At 31.8% G+C, this 13,191-nt stretch overlaps 1 non-coding gene across 1 annotated transcript; it reads right to left on the reverse strand.

The window, feature by feature from the left end:
* Positions 1–5,301: 5,301 nt before the first annotated feature.
* Positions 5,302–5,497, reverse strand: LOC122622714. The gene has a single exon (XR_006326315.1). It is a non-coding gene; the product is annotated as a U2 spliceosomal RNA (small nuclear RNA).
* Positions 5,498–13,191: the final 7,694 nt, after the last annotated feature.

Genomic DNA, 13,191 nt, shown 5'->3' on the forward strand with positions numbered 1-13,191 from the left:
TCCATATTTGGACCAATATTTCGAGTGTTCTGATCAAAATACTGATATTTAAATCGCAAAAAAACAGAAAATCAATTTTCGGACAAAATCCAAAAATCATCATCAAAAATTGGAAAATTTTTTTTTAAAAAATGCATTTTTTTTGGTAAACACAGTTCGATTGGAAATTTAATTACGAATTCAACGAGATATGACATTCCATATTTTGACCAATATTTCGAATGTTCTGATCAAAATACTGATATTTAAATCGCAAAAAAACAGAAAATCAATTTTCGGCCCAAATCCAAAAATCATCATCAAAAATGGGAAAATTTTTTTTAAAAAAATGCATTTTTTTTGGTAAACACAGTTTGATTGGAAATTTAATTACGAATTCAACGAGATATGACATTCCATATTTGGACCAATATTTCGAGTGTTCTGATCAAAATACTGATATTTAAATCGCAAAAAAACAGAAAATCAATTTTCGGACAAAATCCAAAAATCATCATCAAAAATTGGAAAATTTTTTTTTAAAAAATGCATTTTTTTTGGTAAACACAGTTTGATTGGAAATTTAATTACGAATTCAACGAGATATGACATTCCATATTTGGACCAATATTTCGAGTGTTCTGATCAAAATACTGATATTTAAATCGCAAAAAAACAGAAAATCAATTTTCGGACAAAATCCAAAAATCATCATCAAAAATTGGAAAATTTTTTTTTAAAAAATGCATTTTTTTTGGTAAACACAGTTCGATTGGAAATTTAATTACGAATTCAACGAGATATGACATTCCATATTTTGACCAATATTTCGAATGTTCTGATCAAAATACTGATATTTAAATCGCAAAAAAACAGAAAATCGATTTTCGGACAAAATCCAAAAATCATCATCAAAAATTGGAAAAAAACATTTAAAAAAATGCATTTTTTTTGGTAAACACAGTTCGATTGGAAATTTTATTACGAATTCAACGAGATATGACATTCCATATTTGGACCAATATTTCGAATGTTCTGATCAAAATACTGATATTTAAATCGCAAAAAAACAGAAAATCAATTTTCGGCCCAAATCCAAAAATCATCATCAAAAATTGGAAAATTTTTTTTAAAAAAATGCATTTTTTTTGGTAAACACAGTTTGATTGGAAATTTAATTACGAATTCAACGAGATATGACATTCCATATTTGGACCCATATTTCGAATGTTTTGATCAAAATACTGATATTTAAAACGCAAAAAAAAACAGAAAATCGATTTTCGGACAAAATCCAAAAATCATCATCAAAAATTGGAAAATTTTTTTTAAAAAAATGCATTTTTTTTGGTAAACACAGTTCGATTGGAAATTTAATTACGAATTCAACGAGATATGACATTCCATATTTGGACCAATATTTCGAGTGTTCTGATCAAAAGACTAATATTTAAAACGCAAAAAAACAGAAAATCGATTTTCGGACAAAATCCAAAAATCATCATCAAAAATTGGAAAAAATTTACAAAAAAAATGCATTTTTTTTGGTAAACACAGTTCGATTGGAAATTTTATTACGAATTCAACGAGATATGACATTCCATATTTGGACCAATATTTCGAATGTTCTGATCAAAATACTGATATTTAAATCGCAAAAAACAGAAAATCAATTTTCGGCCCAAATCCAAAAATCATCATCAAAAATTGGAAAATTTTTTTTTAAAAAATGCCTTTTTATTTGGTAAACACAGTTTGATTGGAAATTTAATTACGAATTCAACGAGATATGACATTCCATATTTGGATCCATATTTCGAATGTTTTGATCAAAATACTGATATTAAAAACGCAAAAAAAAACAGAAAATCGATTTTCGGACAAAATCCAAAAATCATCATCAAAAATTGGAAAATTTTTTTTAAAAAAATGCATTTTTTTTGGTAAACACAGTTCGATTGGAAATTTAATTACGAATTCAACGAGATATGACATTCCATATTTGGACCAATATTTCGAATGTTCTGATCAAAATACTGATATTTAAATCGCAAAAAAACAGAAAATCGATTTTCGGACAAAATCCAAAAATCATCATCAAAAATTGGAAAATTTTTTTTAAAAAAATGCATTTTTTTTGGTAAACACAGTTCGATTGGAAATTTAATTACAAATTCAACGAGATATCACATTCCATATTTGGACCAATATTTCGAGTGTTCTGATCAAAATACTGATATTTAAATCGCAAAAAACAGAAAATCAATTTTCGGCCCAAATCCAAAAATCATCATCAAAAATTGGAAAATTTTTTTTAAAAAAATTCATTTTTTTTGGTAAACACAGTTTGATTGGAAATTTAATTACGAATTCAACGAGATATGACATTCCATATTTGGACCCATATTTCGAATGTTTTGATCAAAATACTGATATTAAAAACGCAAAAAAAAACAGAAAATCGATTTTCGGACAAAATCCAAAAATCATCATCAAAAATTGGAAATTTTTTTTAAAAAAATGCATTTTTTTTTGATAAACACAGTTCGATTGGAAATTTAATTACGAATTCAACGAGATATGACATTCCATATTTGGACCAATATTTCGAATGTTCTGATCAAAATACTGATATTTAAATCGCAAAAAAACAGAAAATCGATTTTCGGACAAAATCCAAAAATCATCATCAAAAATTGGAAAATTTTTTTTAAAAAAATGCATTTTTTTTGGTAAACACAGTTCGATTGGAAATTTAATTACAAATTCAACGAGATATCACATTTCATATTTGGACCAATATTTCGAGTGTTCTGATCAAAATACTGATATTTAAATCGCAAAAAAACAGAAAATCAATTTTCGGACAAAATCCAAAAATCATCATCAAAAATTGGAAAATTTTTTTTAAAAAAATGCATTTTTTTTGGTAAACACAGTTCGATTGGAAATTTAATTACGAATTCAACGAGATATGACATTCCATATTTTGACCAATATTTCGAATGTTCTGATCAAAATACTGATATTTAAATCGCAAAAAAACAGAAAATCGATTTTCGGACAAAATCCAAAAATCATCATCAAAAATTGGAAAAAAACATTTAAAAAAATGCATTTTTTTTGGTAAACACAGTTCGATTGGAAATTTTATTACGAATTCAACGAGATATGACATTCCATATTTGGACCAATATTTCGAATGTTCTGATCAAAATACTGATATTTAAATCGCAAAAAAACAGAAAATCAATTTTCGGCCCAAATCCAAAAATCATCATCAAAAATTGGAAAATTTTTTTTAAAAAAATGCATTTTTTTTGGTAAACACAGTTCGATTGGAAATTTTATTACGAATTCAACGAGATATGACATTCCATATTTGGACCAATATTTCGAGTGTTCTGATCAAAAGACTGATATTTAAATCGAAAAAAAACAGAAAATCAATTTTCGGCCAAAATCCAAAAATCATCATCAAAAATTGGAAAAAATTTAAAAAAAAAAATGCATTTTTTTTGGTAAACACAGTTCGATTGGAAATTTTATTACGAATTCAACGAGATATGACATTCCATATTTGGACCAATATTTCGAATGTTCTGATCAAAATACTGATATTTAAATCGCAAAAAAACAGAAAATCAATTTTCGGCCCAAATCCAAAAATCATCATCAAAAATTGGAAAATTTTTTTTAAAAAAATGCATTTTTTTTGGTAAACACAGTTTGATTGGAAATTTAATTACGAATTCAACGAGATATGACATTCCATATTTGGACCAATATTTCGAGTGTTCTGATCAAAATACTGATATTTAAATCGCAAAAAAACAGAAAATCAATTTTCGGACAAAATCCAAAAATCATCATCAAAAATTGGAAAATTTTTTTTAAAAAAATGCATTTTTTTTGGTAAACACAGTTCGATTGGAAATTTAATTACGAATTCAACGAGATATGACATTCCATATTTTGACCAATATTTCGAATGTTCTGATGAAAATACTGATATTTAAATCGCAAAAAAACAGAAAATCGATTTTCGGACAAAATCCAAAAATCATCATCAAAAATTGGAAAAAAACATTTAAAAAAATGCATTTTTTTTGGTAAACACAGTTCGATTGGAAATTTAATTACGAATTCAACGAGATGTGACATTCCATATTTGGACCAATATTTCGAGTGTTCTGATCAAAATACTGATATTTAAATCGCAAAAAAACAGAAAATCAATTTTCGGACAAAATCCAAAAATCATCATCAAAAATTGGAAAATTTTTTTTAAAAAAATGCATTTTTTTTGGTAAACACAGTTTGATTGGAAATTTAATTACGAATTCAACGAGATATGACATTCCATATTTGGACCAATATTTCGAATGTTCTGATCAAAATACTGATATTTAAATCGCAAAAAAACAGAAAATCGATTTTCGGACAAAATCCAAAAATCATCATCAAAAATTGGAAAAAAACATTTAAAAAAATGCATTTTTTTTGGTAAACACAGTTCGATTGGAAATTTAATTACGAATTCAACGAGATGTGACATTCCATATTTGGACCAATATTTCGAGTGTTCTGATCAAAATACTGATATTTAAATCGCAAAAAAACAGAAAATCAATTTTCGGACAAAATCCAAAAATCATCATCAAAAATTGGAAAAAAAACATTTAAAAAAATGCATTTTTTTTGGTAAACACAGTTCGATTGGAAATTTAATTACGAATTCAACGAGATGTGACATTCCATATTTGGACCAATATTTCGAGTGTTCTGATCAAAATACTGATATTTAAATCGCAAAAAAACAGAAAATCAATTTTCGGCCCAAATCCAAAAATCATCATCAAAAATTGGAAAATTTTTTTTAAAAAAAAATTTGATTACGAATTCAACGAGATATGACATTCCATATTTGGACCAATATTTCGAATGTTCTGATCAAAATACTGATATTTAAATCGCAAAAAAACAGAAAATCAATTTTCGGACAAAATCCAAAAATCATCATCAAAAATTGGAAAAAAAACATTTAAAAAAATGCATTTTTTTTGGTAAACACAGTTCGATTGGAAATTTAATTACGAATTCAACGAGATATGACATTCCATATTTGGACCAATATTTCGAGTGTTCTGATCAAAATACTGATATTTAAATCGCAAAAAAACAGAAAATCGATTTTCGGACAAAATCCAAAAAAGTTGAAAAGAAATTAAATTTTTTTTTATAAACAGTTTTATTGGGAATTCAATTACATATTCAACGAGTAGAGTAACTCTGTTTACTATAAGATGTTTAGATTTATTATTCAGTTGGGCCGAAATCCCGGCGGTACTGCAATACCGGGCCAACCCGCGACAGAAGTGGAGCAAGCTCCTAGCACTCCGTCTGATTCCAAAAATCAGTTTAACATTTGTTGTCCTCCAATGGAGGAACTATCAGATGTTAAGCTGATAAGAACAGATACTACACTTTGATCTTAGCCATAAGGCCGAGAAGCGATAACTTTAAACGGAAAACTAATAGGGTCTCCATAAGCAAACGACCAGAACCAGTTGGGAATTATAAGTAGCGCACACGAAAAATGACTCAACGCAATTGTTGCTCAGTAAGAATAGCCTGCTTTTAGGGGTGGTCTGCGGAGCAAATAAAATGAACTCTTTTCATTTTGTAACGAACAATTTGAAAAGCGGTTTATTTAAATAGTTAAATCGCAAAAAAACAGAAAATCGATTTTCGAACAAAATCCAAAAATCATCATCAAAAATTGGAAAAAATTAAAAAAAAAAATTCATTTTTTTTTGTAAACACAGTTTGATTGGAAATTTAATTACGAATTCAACGAGATATTACATTCCATTTTTGGACCCAGATTTCGAATGTTTTGATCAAAATACTGATATTTAAAACGCAAAAAAACAGAAAATCGATTTTCGGACAAAATCCAAAAATCATCATCAAAAATTGGAAAAAATTAAAAAAAAAAATTAATTTTTTTTTGTAAACACAGTTTGATTGGAAATTTAATTACGAATTCAACGAGATATGACATTCCATATTTGGACCCATATTTCGAGTGTTCTGATCAAAAGACTGATATTTAAAACGCAAAAAAAAACAGAAAATCAATTTTCGGCCAAAATCCAAAAATCATCATCAAAAATTGGAAAATTTTTTTAAAAAAAAAATTTGATTACGAATTCAACGAGATATGACATTCCATATTTGGACCAATATTTCGAATGTTCTGATCAAAATACTGATATTTAAATCGCAAAAAAACAGAAAATCAATTTTCGGCCAAAATCATCATCAAAAATTGGAAAAAAATTTAAAAAAAAAACATTTTTTTTGGTAAACACAGTTTGATTGGAAATTTAATTACGAATTCAACGAGATATGACATTCCATATTTGGACCCATATTTCGAATGTTTTGATCAAAATACTGATATTTAAAACGCAAAAAAAAACAGAAAATCGATTTTCGGACAAAATCCAAAAATCATCATCAAAAATTGGAAAATTTTTTTAAAAAAAAAAATTTGATTACGAATTCAACGAGATATGACATTCCATATTTGGACCAATATTTCGAATGTTCTGATCAAAATACTGATATTTAAATCGCAAAAAAACAGAAAATCAATTTTCGGCCAAAATCAAAAATCATCATCAAAAATTGGAAAAAAATTTAAAAAAGAAACCATTTTTTTTGTTAAACACAGTTTGATTGGAAATTTAATTACGAATTCAACGAGATATGACATTCCATATTTGGACCCATATTTCGAATGTTTTGATCAAAATACTGATATTTAAAACGCAAAAAAAAACAGAAAATCGATTTTCGGACCAAATCCAAAAATCATCATCAAAAATTGGAAAAAAACATTTAAAAAAATGCATTTTTTTTGGTAAACACAGTTCGATTGGAAATTTAATTACGAATTCAACGAGATATGACATTCCATATTTGGACCAATATTTCGAGTGGTCTGATCAAAAGACTGATATTTAAATCGAAAAAAAACAGAAAATCAATTTTCGGCCAAAATCCAAAAATCATCATCAAAAATTGCAAAAAAAAATAATTATTAAAAATGCATTTTTTTTGGTAAACTCAGTTCGATTGGAAATTTAATTACGAATTCAACGAGATATGACATTCCATATTTGGACCAATATTTCGAATGTTCTGATCAAAATACTGATATTTAAATCGCAAAAAAACAGAAAATCAATTTTCGGCCAAAATCAAAAATCATCATCAAAAATTGGAAAAAAATTTAAAAAAAAAACATTTTTTTTGGTAAACACAGTTCGATTGGAAATTTAATTACGAATTCAACCAGATATGACATTCCGTATTTGGACCAATATTTCGAATGTTCTGATCAAAATACTAATATTTAAATGCGTGGTTTTGTGCGGGGTGTCTGACCTGTCTGTCCGTATGAACGTCGAGATCTCAGGAACTATAAAAGCTAGAATGTTGAGATAAAGCATGAACACTCCAGAGGCATAGACATAGTCGTGTTACTCGACTGCAGGATTCCCTCTCGTTTTACTTACATTACCTGAGTCATTTTATGTAAGTTGTAAAGTGCCCTTCGTGAAGCCCGTAATTTATTACTTGTTAAGGGAAGTACGAATGCCTGTATTGTCGTTCTTCTTCACTTCGCTGTATTTCGAGCATTTCGGCATCTTTAAGAACAAGGATGTTAAACTTTTACGCATTTCGGCCTTCACCAACTGCCAACCACTTGAGTCTCGCTTATGCGACCACAAAAAGTTAAGCGCGTTAAATTTCACAGCTTCGCTGCTTTGAAGCTTCGAAGTGGGGTTTGTTTTAAATTTTTCAGTCCTTGCTCATTTTAAATCAGCATTAAATTGGTGCAATAATTCATGATTTGCTTCATTGTAGATTCTGCATTAGTGGCGGTTGTGCGCATATATTATTTCAGCCACATAATCAAAAAAGCGGAAAATTAATAAATTTCACATTAATTCAATTTACAAGCTTTTGTGGCTTACCAAAATTTATTTTTAAAATGCAAGTTAAACAAAAGCTGGTTGCTTGTTTATGTTTTGTGTATGCATAATATAAATTATTATTAGTTAATAAAAGCCGCCAAAAGATGGCAAAACAATAACCACTGAGATACATTGTTATTAAAAAGAGAGTTTATATAAAAATGGTCATTTATATGTACATACGAGATGGCTTTAATTGGAAATAATTTTAGAATTTTGTATATATCTATAGAAATTTTTGGTAAGACCTACACATATGGAGCTTATTTGTAACTGTCCAGCATTGTAAAGACTTGTTTAATTTAAGAAAAAAATAAAAATATTACAAAACAAATAGGAATTTATATAAAATACTACAAAAAAAGTTATATACGTTTTCCGCCGTGCATTTGTCCTGATCCGGAGTTGACTGAATCTGCTGTCATTTCTAGCAGACTGTGCACCTTTCAGGTTCTTTTTCCTCCAGGGGCTTCGACTTGTGGCATAAAGTTTGCGACCACAGCAAAAGTGAAGCCTGCCTGAATAGTGCCCACTCTCCATTTCGTCCTAGTTCTCTATTCTCCGCTCCTGGCACTCCTGGCACTACTGGCAAAGTTTGATTAAAAGGCCAACAGAGCAACTCAAGTTGCAACGGAGCTCGCCCGTCTGGGTCAGAGCCCAATTCAAAAGTTGGGTGAGGTGGGAGATTGGGTTTATTTCGGGCACGTAGTCGGATGAGGGAATTTGCAATTTGAGTGCAGTGGCTGATTCACCTGCAGGTGAATGGAATGTAAATGTGGTTCGCACTGGGATTCGGCTGTGTACGAGGTAATATAGGGCTTTCAATATGGCCTTTCGCTAGTCGATTTCCAATTTGAATACTTGGACGCGCTAATGGATAAGTTCGTTTTATTTCAACCATTTTTTATTTGCCGCTACATTTGCTACACATTTTAAAACTAATTTGGGCGAAAGTACCTTTCACTGAATTAATGTAATGAATTTATAGCGAATGTATTCTTCATTTGCCCAGGAGCAACTTTTTATTTATTTTTTATTTTGTAGTAAAAGGACAGACAGAGGGAAACACCGGAATAAAAGTAAAATCGTGTTGCTCATGTCGCCCTTTGGGCATTTCATGTGTAATGTTGGGTAAATTAAATTTAAATTACTGATTAAAATACAACACCATCACGTTGGTCTTTATTTTAAAAATAATAATTTTCTTTTGTGAAAACTATATTGATATATATATTATGGCTGTTACGTACAATGAAACTCGTAAGCCTCATTTTGCATTTAGCAAGATTTTTTTCATTTGGTGACAATGTGTATATATATATATATATTTGGTCTGCTATTTCGAAGCTGTTATTCTGTCAATACTTTGTTGTTTGTCAAAATATTTAAAAAAAAATTTGCCAGCTTTTATTGAAGCTGGATGAAAATCCAAGCCTAACCTAAATACTGCGTCACATATTCGCCTGCCATTTCTAGGAACGTGATCAAATTCATGGCAGGTCAAGTGGAAAAGCGAATGCAGAGGGAACCGGGCCGAACCCAAATTCATAAAGCAAGCCCAAAACCGTCTGGCCATCCCAGGCTGACCGTAAAAACTTTCTGCTGAAGGCAAAGCAAAACAAAACTGTGGCAAAAACATAAAACACAGCAAAGAGGCATAAACAAACAGAGCGCAAAAGCATAAAGCGTACAAGGCAACAGCAAAATTTCCAACTTTTGTAATCGAGACCCCTTGATGGTGACAGGACCAAAGACCGAAGCTTTCCCAGCTGCAGTGGGGGAGTTGTGGAAAAAAATAAACAAAAATATAAATATTTTACTTGTAGTTCCTCGGTGCAAACACCAACAAACTACAGCAAGCTAACGCAAACTAGCCGAAAAACAAGCAACAGCTGCCAAATGGGAAACAATCAAGCTCAGAGCAGAACCACTAAAATATCCTGTGAAATTGCTTCCCAGACACTTTGCCCAATCCCTGGTTCGCCGTAGTTTCGGCTGGAGACTTTTGACTCATCGTAGACTCATGCCAGCTCCTCTGGCATCATTATTCATTTTCGGTTGAGTAAAATTAATGAGCTGACCAAGCTCAAGTGGTGGCTTATTCTCTCTCATTTTGAAGTGCTCAAACGGAATGAACTCGTTAGTTGACCTTAAATGGAGCTCGAGTAACAACAAACTGGGATTAGTTTCCCGGCAACACAGGGCTTAATTGAATGAAATGCCAACCAAGTTATGGTCACAACAGGATTTTAAGGAATGGAAAGGGTCAAGCCCCGCACTTTTTGTCATTGATTGGGTGCAAATCGATTCCATGTCATGGAAACTGGGTCACGATGAGCAAACAAACAGTAAAACCCAGACAGCACAGAAAAGTTGAAGCCACTTTACCCATTCAGTTGCGACTGTTCCGAGTTCAGGCCATTCAACCCACCAGAAGTCGACGAGCCATTTATGTGCCGTGGTTAATACTTCTGTGTATACTATAGCTTTCGTCTGGTCCAACCACCTTTGTTGTTGCATCTACGAGTGAGAGTTAAGTAAGAACAACAGTGAATATAAAAAAGGTAGGGAATCTACTACTTTTTGTTTGTTGTATCTGCTTGCACTTTGGACTTAAAGGATGTCACATTGGTCGATATTGATTAAATGCTTTCTGAGTGCTTTACAAGCAAATCATCCAATGATCCCCTAAACGCACTTCTTTGAATCTTGACTCGACTGAAGTCCTTCATGTGGAGCATGTCAATTGCATCATTAATAATGACAATGCGGCAGATGGCCACTGGCCATTTCGCTCATATATCACGAAACGTGCCCAAGGATCCTGTGTGTGTACGTCTTTGAGTAATGGTTGGAGCATGCAGGACGAAAGTCGTATGGTGAAGTGGAAACTGGTGTTTTACTAAAATAATTGTATCCCTAGCTTCTGGATATCGACCATTTGGAAGTGGCCTAAGAATAACCCATGAAAATGTGCACTGCATTTGAATGAAGCTTTTATTACATTTCGTGAATGACTTAAAATTTAGAAATGGTTTCACGTTTTTTTACCCTGTCATTTGATAGTAGCTATCAAAAACATGAATTAAATGTCTTGAAAAGTGGATCTCTCCGAAATCTAGCAAAACGCCGCCAAGAGTGTAAAATTTAACTGCAGCTGGTTAAATTCAGACGTTGAATACTAATATATTTTCGCCGGCCGCGAAATGTATGCATACGTTTTCAAAAGTGGAAAACGAGAGTTTGTTGCGTATACGCCACGTGGTCGTAGGGAAAACGTAAGCCACAAACTCTGCCAGCACATGCAAGTCTTCTATGCAGCCAAACCCATAAATATTCCTAGCCATCATGTCGAAACTCTTTTTTATTTCCACCTCAGAACGAGACAGATGAAGTATGTTAGAAAGAAAAACGAATTTATTTGGATTTAGTCTATACAAAATGATGAAACATGCTCGCCTTATTCCGTATAAGTCTAATCAAGCCAGGAAACATGTAGGGACATCCATATCAACATTAATTGGGTTTTACCACCAAAAAGTGAGTAGCATAGCACCCGCAATCTGCAGTGTCATCATTACCGAGTTGAGCCATTTTCCTGCTGCTTTCAGGCGCAAGTCAGGATCTGCAAAAGTGGCCAAGATGTTGCAAGTGTTCTGTAAATCAGTTAAGTTTCCTGCCACACCTCTGCTACATCATACTGGCGAATGATGATGTCACGGAATGTTTCCCCGTCTGGGCTATGTGTTCACTTATGCGAGTACTTGACATTTTCCGCGTCCCCGACTATCAGATGCCATTCCACGACCGACAGATGTCTGCGAATATAAAATGGCTGAAGGCGAGAAAAGTGTGAAACTGTGCACATGGTCATTTGGCATGGGGATGTCAGCAATATGGGAGACATGGCAAACAACTGGAGCATGAATATTGCACGGTTGAAATTGGCAGAAATACTTTTACAAGATATTGTACACAATAACTGATAACTTTGAAAAGAACTTGGTAATGGAAAAATGGCACATTTTCTCATTTAAATTTCGCTAAATTAAATTTTTGCTAAAAGTTTGACATATTTACCTTTTTTGACATGTCTATGTCTGGCGTTATCAATAGGGCGGGCAAATTGCTTCACCAGTATAGAAATGTGCCAGCTGGAATGAAGCCAAACAAGAACCTCTTTCAACAGAATCCGGGGCAATTTCAGCTGCTATGTGCGGTATCCTGTTGCCAGATGCTGGCACAATCATAACGAGTAATAAAAGTCTAGCTCTGAATTCACTTGGGCCTCAGCTTGGAATAATGAGACATCAGAATGGATATTTTATGCCAGGCGTGATAAATCACGTGCTAACGGAAACATTCCAGAAAGGTATAATTTAACACTTCATTTTTATTGCCACTTCTCGATTCAGCTCAAAAAGAATAAATAATAGTTTTATTTAGTATAACTTTCTTTTGTTATCGATCACATTGTAGTTGGCTTGTGTAACATAGCCATTATTTGTTTGCACAACAAATTACCAGACTTTCAATTGAAACTGACCGTAACACGGATACACAGTTTTACTAACCACTAATTACTAAAAGAAGTGCAGTTACAAAGTTTGGATTTGTTCTCTAAAGGTTTTAAAAGTTTACTCCTTCGAATGCCTGAAAAACTTTCTGCTGGAAAATAAAGTGCAATTGTGGTGCTCAAATTGCTATTGAATATAGCAATCCGGAAAAGGGGCATCTTATGTGAGTAATTAATAACTATTGATTTCGGTTCGTTGGTTTTGTGGCAGGTGGCAAAGTGACATTAATTCATATCAGCGTATTGAATTGTGGTCTTAACAGTTTTTAGTTGCTGATATTAATGAAAAACAAACAAACCACAACGCAGCCCACGAGCACAGAATATTTTAAATTTCAATTTAACAAAGAATAATTAAATCAAGTACGTAAATTTAGCAACGAAACAATTTCAAACACACTACTTATCCCAGCAAGTGAGCGCGAGGCCATTAACATAATTAGATAAGCCCTTTTGGATTAGAAAAACAACAAAAAATGTTATACAGAGAGCTTGACAGCACTTTTCAGATAAGCTTTCCAGCAGCTTGTGCAAAAGTATGTAAAAGGGATACACAATGTCGGGGTAAGTATGCAAAATGATAAC

The sequence above is a fragment of the Drosophila teissieri genome, chromosome 3R (genome assembly GCF_016746235.2).
Source record: "Drosophila teissieri strain GT53w chromosome 3R, Prin_Dtei_1.1, whole genome shotgun sequence".
In the NCBI taxonomy this organism is placed as follows: domain Eukaryota; kingdom Metazoa; phylum Arthropoda; class Insecta; order Diptera; family Drosophilidae; genus Drosophila; species Drosophila teissieri.